The sequence below is a fragment of the Trachemys scripta genome, chromosome 9, assembly GCF_013100865.1.
Source record: "Trachemys scripta elegans isolate TJP31775 chromosome 9, CAS_Tse_1.0, whole genome shotgun sequence".
In the NCBI taxonomy this organism is placed as follows: domain Eukaryota; kingdom Metazoa; phylum Chordata; order Testudines; family Emydidae; genus Trachemys; species Trachemys scripta.
The window spans coordinates 99,784,292-99,803,853 of record NC_048306.1 but is presented as its reverse complement, the minus strand read 5'-3'; the positions used below and the strand labels follow the sequence as shown (position 1 = coordinate 99,803,853).

Here is a 19,562-nt window from a genome sequence, read left to right as displayed (position 1 = left end):
CCCCCTTCTCCCCCCGCCTTATTCCCCCAGCCTGCCCCACACCACCATCCCCTCCCACACACACATCCCTTCCGCCCCCCGGATCCGGCTCAGCCACAAGCCCACTTAGCAATTGCTTGCCCCCCCCCTGTTCTCTCTCTATGATGTGTTGTGGGGGGGAGGCCCCCCAAAATATTCCCAAGGGGCCTGTGGTGCCCTCCCCTCCCCATCTCTGCTCCTGCCCCTTCCCCCTCCCCCCCGGCATGCCCCCTATCGCCCCTGCACTCAAGCCCCCCCCCCTTACCTGTCTCTCCTGGCCCCGGGCAGGGGGCGAATCCGAGGGTCTGAAACCAAAGGGAAAATCAAGGGAAGCCCCTAAAACAAAAAGTGAAACTTCTGTCGAGCTCCCGCAGCCGGGTTGGTGCCTCCCCTCTGCCCCCGGGCTCTGCCCAGAGCGCTGCAGGCTGACGTCAAGGGCCCAAATTCCTGACTTTCCCCGAAGGCAGATTTGTCCATGTAAGGTCTGGGGATGGCAGTGCAGTGCACTGCCCGGGAAGGACAGAGACGGGGGTGTTGCAGGACCAAGGGGGCAGAGATAGAAAAGGGTGGGGTCCTGCACTGCGAGGGGGGGGGGGTTAGACTGCATGAAAGGGGCTGGACTGGGAAGGCTGCTAAGATAGTATAAGAACAGGTAGAGGGGCTTTTTTTTATTATTACTTATTTAAGATTCCCACTGGAGGGCCTGACCTTGCACACATTAAATGCACGTGTTTACATCTTTAGGCATGTAAGCAGTTGTGCGCAAAGTCAGGCATGTGCTTAAATCTTTGCAGGATTTGGGGCCTCAGTTTTTAACACAGAGGGACACATTCAACTTGAAGCTAGTCAGCTTTAAAAACAAAAACAAAAAGTTTAAAGTAGTTGTAGGTCCTACACCTGCCCAAAGCCTCCTGCCAATTTTTTGGTACTTTTCCATAATATATATATCACTATTTTTCTCTTCTCCCCAAATTTGTTGTGTGAAAAACCCACACAAAATGGACTGTACAGGGGAAATAGTGAAATGAACTCTACACAAAGAGCTGTTAACTGTGCAAAGAATGCAAATTGGGAAAAATGGGGGATTTTTTCCTCTAATCTCTTTCAGTTATGCTTGTTACAGTTATTTGTAATTCAAGCACAAGTGGGTTTAGTTTGGATGAGGGTCTGTCTTTAAGCATTAGCTGTTTCCAGTTTCTTTGCAAGGGGGGGGGTACATTGGCATTGCAGTTGAGAGGAGCAAGACAGAAGGGATGCAACGCATGAGGACCAGGGAGAGCAAACCTGCCAAGCCTCTCACATCTGGAAAGATTCTTGGATGTATTTTGAAGCACTTTAAAAGCATCTCCCTCTGCCGACAAAGGATTTTGCTGTGCGCTTTCAGGAGACGTTTAAAATCTCACTCATCACTTTCTGAAATTTCCCTAATTCCATCTGTTACAGCCCTGGGAGAGCAGGATTTTGCACCTTAAGCCCCCAATCCTGCATTGTGATCTCCATGGATAGACTGCTGTGCCAGCAGAGGGTCCAGCTACATAGATCACCTTGCAGAATCAGGGCCAAAGACAGGGATTAATGGATGGGTTTGGGGACATGGGAGTTTGAAGACACTTTCAGATAGTAGAGGGCTCTTTAATTTATTTAAAGAGAAGCTTAAGGAGTGACTTGATTACAGTCTAAATATCTACATGGGTAACAAATATTTAATAAAGGGATCTTCAGTCTAGCAGAGAAGCTGAAACTAGACAAGTTCTGACTGGAAATAAAGCGTCTATTTTTAACATTGAGAGTAATGTTTACCAAGGGTCACAGGGAATTCTCCATCACTGGCAATTTTTAAATCATGACAGGATGTTTTTCTAAAAGACCTGCTCTAGGAATTACTTTGGGGAAGTTCTCTGGTCTGTGCTCTATATGAGGTCAGAGTAGCCGATCATAATGGTCCCTTCTGGCCTTGGAATCTATGAATCTAACAGGCAACGGCAGAATAAGCGTCAACATCTAGAAATTGAAGCTAAACAAATTCATACTGGAAATGTGGCATAAGGTGTGTTTGTTTGTTTTAACAATGAGGTAATTAACCACTGGAATTACCACAGGAGGTCAAACTAGATTTTCACAATGGTCCCTTCTAGCCTTAAATAAAAAGCCCTGATTCTGCAACAACACTTAAGAGAAGCACATTTACAAAGGATTTCAGTGTTTTCTCTTCTCTGCCTAATCTTTTACATAAATCTAAAATGGAACTTGCATTAAACAACACAAACTTATTAGACACCTATCACACAATGTCTGGGAAAAGTATCTTAAAATTAAAATGAATGGTTTGGCCCGAGATTAAATAGCAAGGAGTGTTCTCTGCATAATGTTGCAATGGAAGCCAAAGATCTAATATTTTCTTTGCTGCTTGTCCAACACCTACTTCTTCCCTATCCATTAAGTGTATGCAATTAGCTATATTGTGTTAACAGAAGAAAGACTACTTTGAATGCCTATAGCTATTTCCCTCAAAAATCTCAAGGTAATTTGCAAATATTAATTCATCCAGACTCTGAGCTCCACACACTGAGTTAGCTAGATATTCTGATCTCCATTTTATAGATGGGGAAACTGAGGTATAGGGAGGTTAAGACCCACATTTTCAGAGACGATGTAAGTGACTTGCTGCTATGGCACAACAATAAGTCTGAGGGATACAGAAATAGAAACTAGATCTTTGACTTCCTGTCCAGTGCCTAATGTCTAAACACTCACTAGCATTATCACCTTAGTGAGAAATTGTGAATATATTCTTATTTCATTATAATGACCAAAACATCTAACTTTGATCATGAAACCAGACACTTTAAAATAGAGAATCTGGAACAGGGAGAATTGCTTTGCATACGATCAGAATCAAACTTCTTGAACTGAGTTTGTAAATGTTACTTATTTTAGTAATACATAAGTGCCTAGGCTAGGACCATCGCCATAAAATGTATTCAGTTCCAAAAAGGCTATAAAATGCTTTAAATTTCATAAGGCACTCAACAGGCAATAGGTTTCAGAGCGGTAGTCGTGTCAGTCTGTATCAGCAAACATGAGTCCTTGTGACAACTTAGGGACTAACAAATTTATTTGGGCATAAGCTTTCGTGGGCTAAAACCCACTTCATCAGATGCATGGAGTGAAAAAAAACAGTAAGCAGAATATATATTATAGCACATGAAAAGATGGGAGTTACCTTACCAAATGGGGGATCAGTGCTAATGAGCCAATTCAATTAAGGTGGAAGTGGCCTATCTCAGCAATGATACTGAAATAGGAGTGACTTGATTACAGTCTAAATATCTACAGAGGGAACCAATATTTAATAAAGGGCTCTTTAAGTCACTTCAGCTCTCTGTACCAAATGTAAACATGAAGCGTATGTAGCATTTTGTTTCCATGAGCCTCTCTGTTTCTTGGGCCTGGCCTGGCCAAGAAGTGGAAGACAGATCAGCCTAAAGCAAAGGCCCAGATCCAGACTTCAAGACTCAACAATGGGACACATAAGCAAAGGTCCAACTTCAACCATCCAGAAAATGGTGTTTGAAACCCCATCTTTCCAGAACGTTGGGGTGCTTGCATTTAGTCCTTTTAAAGACATTTGAGCTGCAAAGTCAGATCCCGTTCTGGAGCTTGGACTTATTCCTGTCTCCAGTGAAACTCCCCAAAGCATCAGAGAAGTTGTTGACTTGGTGAGCTAATTCCCCTGTGGGCTAGCTATGGCAGGACTGAAAATCACAATAAGAAGCCAGTTCTTGTGAGAGTCTCAGTCTAATTTTCAACCAAGAGAGGATCCGATGAGCATTAGATCAGTTGGAGGCTCCTCTGAACCAAACCTCTGAGGTTTTCTGAGATTCATCCGTTGCAATTTGGTGATGGGTTTGGGTTTTTTTTTTTTTTTTTAAACCTCTGGAATCTGCTGCAATAGGTTTGAGATTTCAGGTTTTAAGGGGGATTCCCTAGGAGCATGTCCAAAATCTGAGAGTTCTCAGCAGTGGCATTGATGTGGGTGCTGCAATCATGAAAGATGCTGTTCCGAAGAGATGGGGAACAGCAAGGTGAGTACTGACTGTGCCAGTGGGCTGCAAAGGAGATAGCTTGAGACCTTTCCACAATCTCAAGTCACTTCAGAAGAGGGGACTTTCCCCAATTTAAAGATATATGTTCATTTGCCACCCAAGTACATGCTTAATTCATTTGACTTCAATAGACTTAAGCATACATCTCAGTATTTAAATGATGTGTGTAAGTGTTTTACTAGATCAGGGCCTAAGTCAATATTGTCTAGTGATTACATTAGTTTCCTGATGTAGGGATTTAGATTCTAGGCTTTACCAATGACTCACTGTGTTACCCTGAGCAAGTCCTACCACAGCTGGTCAAAAATGTTCACACTGGACACTTTTTTTCAATCAACATTTGAAATTTCAACAAAAATTCAACTAAAATTTAGCCAAAATGTGGACAATTTCATTAAGTTTTTCAACCAATTTTAGTTACCTCCTCCATGGGCCTCAGTTTACCAACCTGAAAAAAGAGTACCCCACCAGGGTATCATGGGGTTTAAGTAATTAATGCAGATTGCTACATTCTCTGTAATTCCCTTTCTCTGCATATTTTTAATGGATATTCTACTTAAGTATCTCACTTCCATGTTTTGATGATTAAAAGTCGCATGTTTTGTTTTGGAAAAAGTAAGACCAGGATCAAATTCTTTGAAGAAGGTGACAGGGAAAAATGTATAAGTGCATGACATTGGTTCCTCCCTCCACCTTTATTTTCCATTGACACAAATGATCTGGGCAATTTTTATTTTATTTTTTTTATGCTCTGAGCCTCCCCAATGAGAATGGAAAGGAAAATATTGAAAGAACTAACCACAGGTCTTCTCCTAGCGGCAGCAAGACAAACAGTCGCAGCTTGTTGGAAGAACAACAACAAAAAAAGCACCAGAATTCCTGTGTTGGCTCTGGAAAACGTTGGCTGTGTTGTCAGGGGAGAAAATTACCTATGTGAGAAGCCAAGAAATAGACAAATACTATTTAATCCGGTATCTTTTTAGTGGATATGCTGAAAAAGAACCTTTGGAAGGCAGTAAAACTGGACAGAGCTTCTGTATTTATTAAAGGAATGGCTTTTATTGTTTACATAAGGAATTCCCTTGCCCATAGCCCACATATTCATTGCCACTTTGAGAATACTTTTTTAATATTACATTTGATACTGCCTCTTTTCTCTGTCTTCTGAGATTGTGCTTTAAGTAAATAAACAGTTGTAGAAAAAATGTGTATGGCCATATAGATTGGATCTTTATGAGTAAAGAGTGCCCGCTGATGAAATTCACATATGATATTAAAGTGGAGAAGCTATACATACTTCAGAAGGCTGGAATAATATACAGACACCGGGGGGGGGGGGGGGGGGGGGGGGAGGACCGAATCAGAAACATGGGCTAAAAAAACAGATTCCACCTAGTGAAAGACAAGTGAATCAATCTGACAGCAGAAAAATCTGAAACTAATATTCAAATCGGAATGACACGTCTGGATATAAGAGCCATAGAGGTGGTAGTGGACTATACATTAAACAGGAGTTGTTTGATATGGCTGCAAAATAGGCCGGTGACCTTTGGACTGCATAAATGAAGGGAGCACATCATGAAGCAGGGAGGTAATAATAGGTCTTTCTGTATGGCTCTGGTGGAAATACAACTGGAATATTGCATCCAAGTTCTGGACGCCTCCTTACCAGAGAGGTGTTGTTGACAAGCTGGAGGGAATTCACGGGCAGAGCATGACTAAAGGCCAGAGGGAATGATTGTGGGGAACGATTATGAGAGCTAAAGCTGTATTCTTGGCTAAGTGATGAAGCAAGGAGACTTGCCTTGTGACTTTAAAAGATGCCAATAGAGTGCCCAGAGCCTTTATACTACTTTCAAAATCTCAGCCGTCACCTACAAATATCTGAAGGGTGCAAAACTCCAAGGAGGCAAAGGCCTTTAGGTGGCAGAAAAGTTTTAACTAGGTTACCAAACTAACATTTAAACAAAAGATAATGTAAACCAAACAGCAAGAAGAGAAAGGATGTTTCTCTGGTGGTTAAGGTGCTGATTGGGACTCAGGAGATCTGGATTTAATCCCCAGCTCTTCCATAGAACAGCTGTGGCACCTTGGGCAAGTCACTTATTCTTGCTGTGTAAAATTTTCCAAAGTACCTAAGTGACTTAGGCACTTTGGTAAGTTTCATCTTCTATGCCTCAATTTCCCATCTGTAAAATGGGGATAATGCTTCCCTACCTCTCAGGAGTCTTGGTAGGTTACATTCATTAATGATCGGTATATCTACCCATATTGCAGTAAAAGCCCCATATCCCTTCTAACAGTTAAATCTAGAGTGAAGGCGGCACTTGGACAGGTACTGGAGGGGAAAACCTGAATTACCAGGGAACTAGATGAGATTGCTTAATCTCACTCTTCCATCTCACATGTCAAAGATTCAGTGAACGTCTTGAGGGTAACATGAGACACTTCTGTATAATTTTCTTCCCTCTGATTTTAATTTTTAAACATTGACACACAGCTACTGCAGTGATGTGCGCAATACGGAACCCTACAGAACGCGGTAGCAATCCCAGTAGTCTGATAGAAATGTAAAGTATCACATTCTCCAGTGCCGACTCTTTGGCCTAAATTGGTTACATGACATACCATTGTCAAGGATGCACATACACGGTCTTTCTTTTATGTATATATAAAAGGCACATCATTCCAACATAGCCATGCTGACTCCTTGAATGCAAGAGTTAACTAATTGACCTTCATACCCTGATATGCAGATTAAATAGGGAAATTGACATCAGTCTCATTATTAGTATTATTACTGTGGACTGGTGGTCTGTACAGAGTTGCATGCAAGGTCTGGCTCCTCTAATTTTTCTTGTAAGTATGCAGGACCCTCCCTAGACATTTTGGTGACCTACGCAGCCTCCGCTGTGGGGAAGCCCAGGCTTCTGTGAGGGGGGTCGGGGGGAAACCGCCCCCCAGCACTTGCCAGCAGCGCGGCTGGGAGCCAGGGGAGTGGAGCAGGCTGGGGCCAGGTCGCTCCACTTACCGCCGCCGGTGAGTGCAGGGCGCCCAATCCCCGCTGCAGTCCTCAGGGGAGGGGGGGCAGGGCTGGGGCGGGAAGTGGCGGAGCGGGGGCCTTGGGGAAGGGGTGGAGTGGGGGCGGTGCGGAGGCGGAGCAGGGACTGGGGCCATGGGGAAGAGGCGAAGCAGGGGCTGGAGCAGCACGCAGCTGCATACTTTGTGTATGGGTAGGGGCGGCCCTGTAAGTGTTAGTATTACTATTATGAACTTCAATTCTCAAAAAAAAAAAAAAAGCAAGAAACCCAAAGAAATGTAGAGTTGGGTGTGAACCCTACCATCAGATCAAACTCTCCCCAAACATAGGGAAAACTCACATTCAGATCCCAACCAGGCTCATTGTGATGCTTCTCGGAGTACCCCGGTTGAGGCACCTCACCTCCATCTGTTCTTAGCGTGAAGCAGTCTTGTCTGTGCCTGCTACGGATCAGCTCCCCGAAACGACCAGCCTCCAGCAACACAAGCCCGGCCTTCCAGACTTCCACAGGGCTCTGGTCTCTGTACAGGTTAGCGATAAGCACTCGCCAGCCCTCAACTCCTCCAAGCAACCCTCTGAAGCGTTAAGTCCCCGTTCCACTGAACACTCAGATCCAGTATTCCCAAAGGAATAGCACACACCAGCTTCAAACTCAGGATCACCACTGAACACGACACTTAGATTTATATACTGCAGGGGTTCTCAAACTGGGGGTCAGGAGGTTATCGAGAGCTGTCAACCTCCACCCCAAACCCCGCTTGCCTCCAGCATTTATAATGGTGTTAAATATATTAACAAGTGTGTTTAATTTATTGGGGGGGACGCACTCAGAGTCTTGCTGTGTGAAAGGGGTCGCCAGTAAAAAAATTTTGAAACCCACTGATGTACAGTGAAAACAAGAATAAATTTACCATCAAAGAACAGAGTCAAGTGATAGAGTGAGAATTTTGGAATCAAATGGTTACATATGAAACGAGATCATGACACACTTTCTAGAGCCTAAACTTAACTAACAGGGCATTCCCCTATCTCTAAAAAGATAGTTTTCCCCATATTTTCAACCACTTTGGCTGAGATCCCATCTCATAAGACCAAGCCTGCTGCCAGCGTGCTCTCACAGATTAAAGGAACGAGGGTGTACCTCTCTATCCCTCAGTTATAGGCACAAAAATTCAGGTATAAACAGGGCTTTCCCCAGCTGGTTCACTTCTTCCTGCACATTTCCTCACTTAGAAGACTTCACAATCCTTTACTAGCATTCAGCTCAGATTGTAAATGTATGCCCATTGTGAACCATACAATACTTAATTTGCATGTAAACAGAGAGACAAACATTTCTTGCCTGAAAGAAACCTGTTTTTTCACTTTTCTGGTGACCAGTCCCTAGTCAGAGCCTTTAAAAACATAAGAATGGCCACACTGGGTCAGACCAAAGATTCATCCAGCCCAGCATCCCGTCTTCCAGAGGGAACAAACAGATCAGGTAATCATCAAGTGATCCATCCCCTGTCGCCCTTTCCCAGCTTCTGGCAAACAGAGGCCAGGAAAACCATCCCTGCCCCATCCTGGCTAGTAGTCATTGATGGACCTGTCCTCCATGAATTTATCTAGTTCTTTCTTGAACCCTGTTATAGTCTTGGCCTTCACAACATCCTCTGTCAAAGAGTTCCACAGGTTGACCGTGCGTTGTGTGAAGAAATACTTCCTTTTGTCTGTAGTAAACCTGCTGCCTATTAATTTCATTTGGTGACCCCTAGTTCTTGTGTTATGAGAAGGAGTAAATAACACTTCCTTATTTACTTTCTCCACACCGGTCATGATTTTATAGACCTTTACCATATCCTGCCTTAATCGTCTCTTTTCCTAGCTGAAAAGTCCCAGTCTTATTAATCTCTCCTCATATGGAAGCTGTTCCATCCCCCTAATCATTTTTGTTGCCCTTTTCCAATTCCAATATATCTTTTTTTGTGATGGGGCAACCACATCTGCATGCAGTATTCAAGATGTAGGCGTACCATGGATTTATATAGAGGCAATATAATTTCCAGTATATATACCCACAACTCCTCTCATACTTTCCATACATTCCTCTCACAATGTTTATGTTGACGAGTATGACACAGGCTCTCTTTAGAGACCTTACAGAGCATTCTTTTGGTAAGGATTCCAAAGGATTCCCTGTACCCTCTGCCACCTGCCAACCATAGGTTCTTGGGTCACACTCATGGCTACTGAAAAAGACTTTTTAGAAAGTATCTCCATTATCTGTCCAAATGTCGGCATTATGGTTATGAAACTATTTCTACCTCTGCCATTTTCTGGTCTCTGATTTTTCCCTTCTCAAGTGTTTGGCCTCTTGCCTTTACCTGCCAGAGGGTGGAATCTAGCAGTTCTTTTACTCGCAGACTGGGACTGCCTTGCGTACCTACTGCCTGTCAACTGCAGGCCTCACTGGGTTTCAAGCACCTGTGTTTCCTCCTTTTCAGAACCCATGATAAGTGACAGTGACCCACAGCCTTCCTAAAACACATGTGTTTTTTATTTAGCAGTGATGGCTGATTCTAGGGGTGTGCGAGCCGGGCGGTCATGCTGGGTGCCAACTTCCAGGGGATTTCTACTCTGATTAGCTGGCTTTTTTTTTTATTTAAAACTCCACCAATTGGCCGGCTGTGAGTTCATTTTCCCCTCAGCTGCTGGGGGCTGGGCGGCACTGAAAATATTTTCCACCCAGGGAGGCAGAATGGCTAGGGCCACTCCTATAGCAGTTGTAAGAAAGCATTAGAGAGAAAGATTTTGCAGCAAACACACATTCTACATGCATATTTAGTCTCATCTACTCTTGCACCTCGCTGCAAGCTAAGTTAGATCAGCTTTCCCCTTCGGCTACAGGAACAGAATAGAACCAACTTACATTCTCCTAGCAAGCCAGGTCCTCCTGAGCGTCTGTAGGACACAGTCTTGTTCTCATTTTCCGACTCACCCTGTTCAAAATGATTCTGGTGCTCCCAAGGGGAGCAGACTGGAGCCATTAATGCTACACGCTCTGACATTTTCCCATAACCACTCAAGTGTAAGGGATCAGGTGACTAGAAGAAAGAGCCACCCAAGCAAGACCCCTAGGGTGAAATAACCATCCACACTAGTATCTGGGCCTGTCACAATATTAATCATTTTTAAAGAGCATCCTCGCATTTGTCACAGCTAGTACAACCAAATCTCTCCAATGCATATATATAATGTTTTGCACTTACTTAGCAAGTTCTATCCAAGGATCTCAAAGCTCTTTGCCAATAATGAATCAAGCCACACAGTACTCCGAGGCTAGACAGCTGAACAAATAAAATAGGGCCTGATCAATGACTGGGGATTAGACTATAATATGGCAATATTTTCCCAGATGGAAAAACTGAGACAAAGATAAATGAAAAAGAACAGGAGTACTTGTGGCACCTTAGAGACTAACAAATTTATTAGAGCATAAGCTTTCGTGGGCTACAGCCCACTTCTTCAGATGCATAGAATGGAACATATATTGAGGAGATATATATATACACATACAGAGAGCATGAAAAGGTGGGAGTTGTCTTACCAACTCTGAGAGGCCAATTAAGTAAGAGAAAAAACTTTTGAAGTGATAATCAAGCTAGCCCAGTACAGACAGTTTGATAAGAAGTGTGAGAATACTTATATGGGGAGATAGATTCAATGTTTGTAATGACTCGCCTGATGTCACAAAGTCTGAGATGGAGTTGGAAATAGAATCCCAACTTTCTGACATTTAGTTCTGTGCTCTTAACCAAAAGACTTTCCTTCTCCAATGAATGGGAGATCATTTGGGAATTAGCGAGTAAACAAATAAACGTGGTAAACCTTGTATCACAAAATCAACTTTCCTCTGAGAAGCACTGAGATCCACAGAGAAGCACAACAGAAAAGCTAAGTATCGCCCTGCTTGACATTTTCATGGACTGATTGGTTACAAGGCATCCTCCCAGATACTACAATTCTGGATGCTTCAGAGAGATTAAATCTTCCACCTGAGACAGCTCTCACTGGTCATTAGATCTATTGTAGCTATACAAACATTTCCTGAATCAACCAGGAGCAAGGTATTCATCCCAATGGGCTGGGGCTTCGTGTTATTTCTTTCACTTCTTAGGGCTTGGCTACACTTGCGAGTTACAGTGCAATAAAACAGCCCCAGGCGCACTAGCTCACTCCCCATCCACACTGGCAAGGCACGTAGAGCGCTCTGACTTCACGGCTACAGCGCTGCTGGTACTCCACCTTGGCGAGTAGAATAACGTTTGCTGCCCCCCCGCTGGAGCGCCACGGCACCAGTGTGAACGAGGTGTTGCATTACTGCGCTCTGATCGGCCTCCGGAAACATCCCATAATCCCCTTAGTCAAGTGGCCACTTGTCATTGTTTTGAACTCGCTGTGGGAATGCTGTAGGAATGCAGATATCCCCTTTCAAAGCTCTGTTTCTGACAGCTGGCTGCTTATCTGCTCCGGCAGTGAGAGAGAGGCGGGGGGGAGGGGGAGGAGGGAGGTCTACTGCTGCCTGAACTTACAAGACAGCATGCTGACATGCTCTCAGCCCCCCAAAAACCCACTCTCTCTCCCCCCACATACACACAACACGCTTCCTGTCACACTCCACCCCACCCCCCACATTTGAAAAGCACGTTGCAGCCACTTGCATGCTGGGATAGCTACCACAATGCACTGCTTTTTGTGGCGTTGCAAGAGCTGCTAATGTGGCCATGCCAGTGCGCTTCCAGCTGAGAGGGTAAACACACAGCAGCGTTTTCCCTGCTGTGGTCTCCGAAGGCTGGTTTAACTCCCAGTACTCTACAACTGCAAGTGTAGCCAAGCCCTTAGACAATCCCTTCTGATCCATTTGAAACCTGTGTTCTGTTTCATTCACTGAACAGCTAAATTTCCAGTCTTTGAGATGACATCATCAGCATGAGCGAATGGGAAACACACAGGAGCCTTAACCACTCATCCCCTCCATCTTCAGATACATCCTAGGGAGGTAACTTTGCCAACCCATCATTAGAGAGACATGGTTGGTTGGGTAAGATCTTGTATTGGTTCACCACAGAAGTTGGTCTAATAAAAGATATTACCTCACCCACCTTGTCTCTGTAATATCCTAGGACCGACACAGCTACAACACTGCATCCAACCCACCATTGGCATTTCTTGCAAGTTGTCAAGATCCCGCATCACTTGGAACAGGTGTATTAATAGAATCAACAACCAGAGACAGAAAAAGAACATTAGGATAGTTACAAACACCAAAGTTACGAACTGACCCGTCAAACATATGCCTCATTTGGAACCGGAAGTACACAATCAGGCAGCAGCAACAAAAGATAAATAAATAAATAAATAAAAATAAAAAAAGAAAAGACAGTACTCTGTTAAATGTAAACTACTAAAAAAATAAAGGGACATTATAAATAAATTATAATACATTCTTCGTCTGCATAGTAAAGTTTCAAAGCTGTGTTAAGTCACTGTTCAGCTGTAAACTTTTGAAAGAACCACCACAACGTTTTGTTCAGAGTTATGAATATTTCAGAGTTACGAACAACCTCTATTCCCAAGGTGTTCGTAACTCCGAGGTTCTGCTGTACCTTGTCCATCCATTCCACACCCCTTTCTGGCTAATGCAGGATTGTTCCTTACAGTGCAAGGTGTATTGATTTAAATGAAAGCAATTTAGATAATCAATTTCAATCAGCAAGCAGGAAACCATTTAAATCGTTGATTTTAACTATGTTTTGTATTTGTACTTCAGTTATTTTCCTAAAGAAAGTTACCAACCCACGAGAATCAACCTATTAAAACCATGTTGATTTGCAATTAAATGTAGCTTTTACACTAAATTTACTTACTCTCTTTGTTAACCAGGAGGATACACTATATTATCTATGCACATTTAAGAAATTATATAGCTCCACTTACATTTATAGACTCTTAATTTTTACATTTTTTATTTTGTTAGAAAATGGTGAATGGCGCATTTCTTATTTAGTAAATGATGATTAATATTTTTTACTTGTGATTTGTATCAAGCTCTATTTGGATAGAAATTCAATTTCAATTAAAATGCACAAGAACAGCATTCTCATTTTTTGTAATTAAATAAAACTACCTTACATATGCTCAATACATAAGAAAAAATGGTTTATCAAAGCATATTTTGCATTTAAAACTAACTGATATATTAAGCAAAGGAAGTATCTGTAGTTAATGAATTGAACTGATTGTTTCTGGTCAGCATGTCATTCAAGGTTTTAGAACTGGTAGATCTCATCATTTCACACCTAGTTTTTATTTATAGGTTGGAAGCAGAAAACAAGCATTCCTGCTTTTTCAACTGCAAATTGGTTTCTCAACTTTGAATGACCTTAGTTATTGAAGTGAGCTAATTGAATAAACACATTAAAAAAATATTCTATGCAGCTGCAGAAGAGACTACTGCTGTCAAAAGCTGATTTAGCACTTCAACAAATGAGTTTAAGGTGTTTAACCAGTGACTTCTACCAGTTCAGTGGTCAGACTTTCTTTAAAACTTGGCAGGAAACATGTACTACTTAATTTTTATAATGTTTATTTAAATGTAGGCCTTAATATAGGTTGCCAATTTCAAAATTAAATTATAAATAGGTTTATGTTTTAAAAAATAAACCTGTATTTAATTTAAATAAAAAAACCTGTCTTTAATTTAAATCAATTTTTATCCATCTTGCTACAGTATATTCTCAGTGCTTTGCCTCGTCTAGGATTAAATGGCTCAAGTGATGGGGCTTCTATCTTCTCCCAAGGGAGATCATTCTATAATCTAAGAGCTGTCAATTATTTTATGACATTCGTCTGAAAATTTCCTTGTAAATTTTACGTGGTTTCTCCTAGTTCAACCACCTTTTGAAACCACCCTGAAATATTCCTCTCCTTCTCTGGGATCTTGCCCCCTTCAGATAACGTGGTGAAGCTGTGGTTAAGAGCCATTTCAACAGAATTCACATGCAAGAGTAAAGGGAAACCATCTTTCCCTCCCTGTAAAGGAGGAAAAGCTGAGACACTCATTAATTGCAGCTGAGAGCATCAGGCGTTTGCAACCAACAGAATCATACTCTGTTACCTCTTTGTTCCTCATCTCAAAGGAATTCCATCTGTCTGGCCTGGTCAGTGAGCTAAGGGGTGACATGATGGATACATTCACTGGAGGAGGAGGGATCACTGTGCTCGGGAGAGGAACAAAAGGAGGCAGGATGACTGTGGAAGCCCTAATGCCTGCTTGGACCCCAGAAGAGACCAGTGTATGCCATGCCTCTTGCAACACCCATTGGAAAGCTGTGGTCTGCACTCATCTTTACAGCTGCTTGCACTCCAGGCCACACTGGTCTCCCACACATACACCTTGTGTAACCCACTGTTCCGTGTGGGTTACAGGTCCACTTCTGTGCCCATTCCACAGGTGCAAATATGCCTTACAGAGATAGAGTCAAGGAGCTCCATTTATTTAGTTCTACAAAAAGAAGAGTAAGGGATGACTTGATCACAGTCTAAGTACCTACATAGGGAAGAAAACCTGATGATGGGCTCTTCACAGGGTGACCAGATGTCCCGATTTTATAGGGACAGTCCCGATTTTTGGGTCTTTTCCTTATATAGGCTCATATCAACCCCCATCCCCGTCCCAATTTTTTACATTTGCTGTCTGGTCACCCTAGCTCTTCGGTCTTAGCAGACAAAGGTCTAACAAGAGCCAATGGCTACAAGTTGAAGCAAGACAAACTCAAACTAAAAATACGGCACAACCTTTTGACAGTCCTTGGAACAATTTACCAAGGGATATGGTGGGTCCTCCATAACTGAGAATTTTAAAATCAAGATTGGATGTTTTTCTGAAAGGTCTGCTTTAGAATTAGTTCAGGAAGTCCTATGGCCCGTGTTCTGCAGGAGGTCAGACTCGATGATCACAATGGTCCCTTTTGGCCTTGGAATCTATGAATCTATGATAGGAGTCTGTTACAGGCCCAGCTGAGGAGCCCTGGCCCTTTAGTTCAAATTACAGCAGCTCATGCTGTTAGCTGTGGAGATCCCCAGTGTAAAAGCATGACTTGCTACACCTGTACGCCTCAGCACCTGAACCCTACGTCCTATGTGCTGGTCTGTTGGAGGATAAGGGACTCTTGCATGCCCTCTCTTCCCTCTTTTGAGCACCCAATGCAGGGCCAGGCATAATTTGGCCTGTTTAGCTGGAAAGACCAAGAGGGGCCACCATTTTTCCCATTTGCTCTTTGGAGGCAAAAATGACATCAACCCATCATAGAGACACAGGGTGATAGCACTTCACAAATTTCTGTCTCATCCTTGCACAGGGGCCATGCTAATCTTCTCTGTATCATTCCAATTTTAGTCTATATCTTTTATTGGGCTTTCAAAAGCTTGTCTCTCTCACCAACAGAAGCTGGTCCTATAAAAGATCACCCACCTTGTTCCTCTAATATCCTGGGGCTGACAGGGTTACAACAACACTGCATCAACCCATCATGACATTTATGGGAGGATGTTGGCCCACGACACGATGAAGCATCATCACCATCCTGTTGCAATACTGTGGGGAGACTATGCACCATAGAAGTCCAGTACAGCTTGAAAAGTGTATTGGAAGTGCAAAGCATTCTCTCCCTGACATCAGGCACTCAACTGCCACAATCACAAGTGAGAGATCAAAACGATAGATTAGATCAGAGGCCCCCAAAGCGTGGGGCGCATCCCTCTAGGGGGGTATGGATGAACATCTGGGGGGACGTGGCGGCCCAGGCTAGCCCTCACGGGAGGTGAATGGGGGGATGAGGAGGGAGTGCCATACACCCCTCCCGCCCTGAGCTCTGCTCTGGTCCCACCCCCAGCTGCGTCCCTGGCTCCCAGCCCCGCACCTGGCCCATCCCCAGCCTCGATGTGGCTCCGCTCCTTGCCCCATGCCAGCCTCAGCCACTGTCTGCGGCTCTGTTCCTGGCCCCAGCCTTCACCTCCTTACCCCAGTCCACATATCCTTCCCCCCTGGAGCCACAGCCCCGCTCCCAGCCCCGGCTCTGCTCGGGGTGCAGACATGAGTAAGGGGGGCAATTCTCAAAAGTTTGGGGACTGCTGGATTAAATATTTATACCTAAATTTACTCTTCCCCTTTCCCCCCCTTTGAATAAAAGTATTCCATTTGTGATACATGGCATTTCCAACATCCACTGATCGCATGAGAAAAACCTCAGCGTTTTAACAGTGGAAAGGAGGAAAGTGATGAAAACCCATCCCAACTTCTAATTAAATCCATTTCAGGTTGATGCACTACCTTATGGGTTATGAAGAGAGACTCTTAAATAATAATTAATAATGCCTATTTCTTATATAAGTGCTTTACATCAGTAGATCTCAAAATGCTTTACAATATGTGTAATGTATTTATCCTCACAGCACCCTGGGAAGTAGTATTGTCCCCATTTTAAAAATAGGGGACAGGGGCAATGTTTGGTCCCGTTAGGAGCTTTCCCAAAGTTTGGGGGCATTCGGATCAGGGGAGCTGGTTCCTAACCATCTTTATTGCACAGGGGCCTTTGAGGGGCAAATCTCAGAGCTTGATATGTGGGAATGATCTCTCGGTAATAGAAACCCCTCCTGACCCTGGAATAAAATTCTTCAGACACAAAAATGTAGGTGGTTCAAAGCTGTAACTAACACCACTGAGGTTTTAAAACAATCAGGCTGAACATTCTGTGATGTAATTTTAGAGATTACTCCCTTGTTTGCTTGCTTTATAACTGTAGTTCTACCAGCCAGAGATGGTGTTATGTATGGGAAAACACATCTCAAAATGGCAGGGGATTTAAGCTAGGGGGAGGATAAAAACATTCTTTTCTTTATTCCTTGTTTTCTTTAGAGACCGGCCGTGTCAGTAATGCAGGATTTTGTTAGTAGAACCAAAGAGCTTCCTCGCTATAAGTCTTGTTATATAACCTCTCATTTAATAATGTTATGTCTCGACATTCAGTTCCCTTGGACTCCGGCTGAGGCATCTCCTGAGAACAGCCCTGCATGCTGGGTTTCTCTGACCTTGTTTCCTTTGGGAGAATCTGTCAAGAATTGTTCTGACATCCCTTTTAAAGCCTAACATTGTCACACGTTCTTTGCATGGGGGTTGTTATAATGGATGCACCAATGCATGTGCGGTAGGTAAGCTGATCTTGACTTGCAGGTAGAGCTAATAGAATCTCAGCATGTCCGTCCTGTGGGAAATGGACATTTCAAAATTTCTTTTCCTCCCCATTTGGGGCAAAAAGTAGAACCTTGGAAATTTCCCCCCAAAAGGTCATTTCAGAAATCTAGAAAGGACTTCATCCAAATGCTTCATTATAGTTTCTATTAGTTATATAATGGGGGGGGGGCACCACAGAACTCTTGGCATGGGGGACTGGGGGCAGTGGGGCTACCACAGAGCTCCTGGCATGGGGGGCTGGGGGCAGTGGGGGGGTACCACAGAGCTCCTGGCATGGGGGGCTGGGGGCAGTGGGGGGTACCACAGAGCTCCTGGCCTGGGGGCCTGGGGCAGAGGGGGCACACAGAACCCCTGGCATGAGGGAGGAATGGAGGTTATAGCGAGCCCCTCAAGTAGAGGGGAATGGGAAGCCTGCACACGGGAACTCGTGGTGGGGAACAGAGGGAGTCCCTGATGTATGCAGTTTGCTCTGCCTACAGAAGCAACAACGTGTGACAGCAGCGCAATTGAAAGGATAACGTGAAAACTAAGCAATCGGGTAATGTCTCCATCAGAGACGTCACCACCACCAATACGATCCTGCAAAACCTTTCCGTTTTGTTGGATCAGTGTTTGCCAATGGAGCACTGTTCTGTCCGAAATTTGCCAACCGGCTCTACTTGCTTGGCCTCTTGGTACAAACCTTAGCTAAAGCAGAGATCTGCCAGCAACAAAGTCCACACGGCCACAAGGACTTAACACAGGCTGGGGCCATGAGGACTCAAGTTCTTGTCTTACGTCTTCCTTAGGAATAACCTTCATACTTGTCAGTTTACAATTATTAGTTAGGCCTCAACAGGCCTGAGACATGGGAAAATACTGTTACCTTTATTTTACAGATGAGTAAGAAAAGCATCACTAGCTTAGGTGATTTGCCCACAGTTACTCAGTAGGAACCAGTATTAAAAGTCCAATTGCTTAATTACTAAATTACACTAAACTGAATTAAATGAGGCTTAAACTAGTTAGCTTCTAATTTAGAGATTAGCACTGGCGTACGTAGATCAATCAAACCACGGTGCTACTTCTCTAATAAAAACCAGGCCTGTGTTCTTACTATTCCTGTATAACCCTGGCAAAGGCAAAGGCTCGGAATAGATCTCGTTCAGGGGCGGCAGGTTTGTATAATTTTTGGTGGTGCCCAGAATGGGTCCAAGTCCCCCTCCCTCCCACCTGCCCAAGACTGTGGGAGGGAGTTTGGGGTGCAGGCTCTGGGATGGGGCAGAGGGTTGGAGTACAGGAGGAGCTCTGGGAGGGAGTTTGGGGTACGGGCTCTGGGATGGGGCAGGGGGTTGGAGTGCAGGAGGAGCTCTGGGAGAGAGTTTGGGTGCGGGCTCTGGGTTGGGGCAGGGGGTTAGGGTGCAGGAGAGGGTGAAGGGTCTGAAAGATCTGTGACCTGCTTGTACTGTCAGGGTGAGACGCTGCTTGATTCAAATCCTGTCTAGTTTATAGACCTTAGACTGTGAATTTATTTTCTTTCTCAGGTAACCAACTTTGATCTCTATGCTCACTACTTATAATCATTTAAAATCGATCTTTGTGCAGTTAATAAATCTGTTTTATATTTTACCTAAAACAGTGTGATTTGATTGAAGTGCTTGGGAAATCGGCTCAGGGTACAAAGGCTGGTGAACATTCACTTCCCTTTGTAGAAGTGCTGAACTTAATGAACTTACACTGCTCAGGCTTCTGACCAGGGCAGGCCGGTACAGCTCTGGGGTGCAAGGCTGGGGGGAATTGGCTGGAGCCTCTCTATTGTTGGTTCGTGAGTGGCTGAGAGAAGCATTCATGTAACTCATTTGGGTGCATCCCTGCCTGTGGGTGTCTAAGTGCAAGACCTGCCAGAGGTTTGGAGCTTTTCACAGAATGAGAGGGATACCCCAGGTTGGTGGGACAGAGGGCTCAGCTGTCCCACAGTTCAGGTTGCACCCCAGGAACCCCGTCACACAGAGTTTCATTTGTTTAACTTAAGGTGCAATTTCAAACATATCTAGTTAGACCAGTGAAAAAGACTCCCTCTTTCTAGGGGACCCCCTTTCACGTGGACCCTCTTTCTTTAGTTTCA

At 43.9% G+C, this 19,562-nt stretch overlaps 1 protein-coding gene and 1 pseudogene across 3 annotated transcripts in view; both read right to left on the bottom strand.

Annotated features, from left to right (window-relative positions):
• The window catches only part of LPP (LIM domain containing preferred translocation partner in lipoma), a 444,446-nt gene extending 444,043 nt beyond the window's left edge, over positions 1-403 (bottom strand). For all 3 annotated transcript variants that reach the window (XM_034781639.1, XM_034781636.1, XM_034781641.1), the window contains exon 1: positions 284-403. The gene's annotated coding sequence lies outside the window, so the exon portion shown is untranslated. The remainder of the gene's footprint in view (positions 1-283) is intronic.
• A 15,118-nt stretch (positions 404-15,521) lies between these two features.
• On the bottom strand, positions 15,522-15,634 carry LOC117883453 (annotated as a pseudogene).
• Between the last annotated feature and the right edge of the window lie 3,928 nt (positions 15,635-19,562).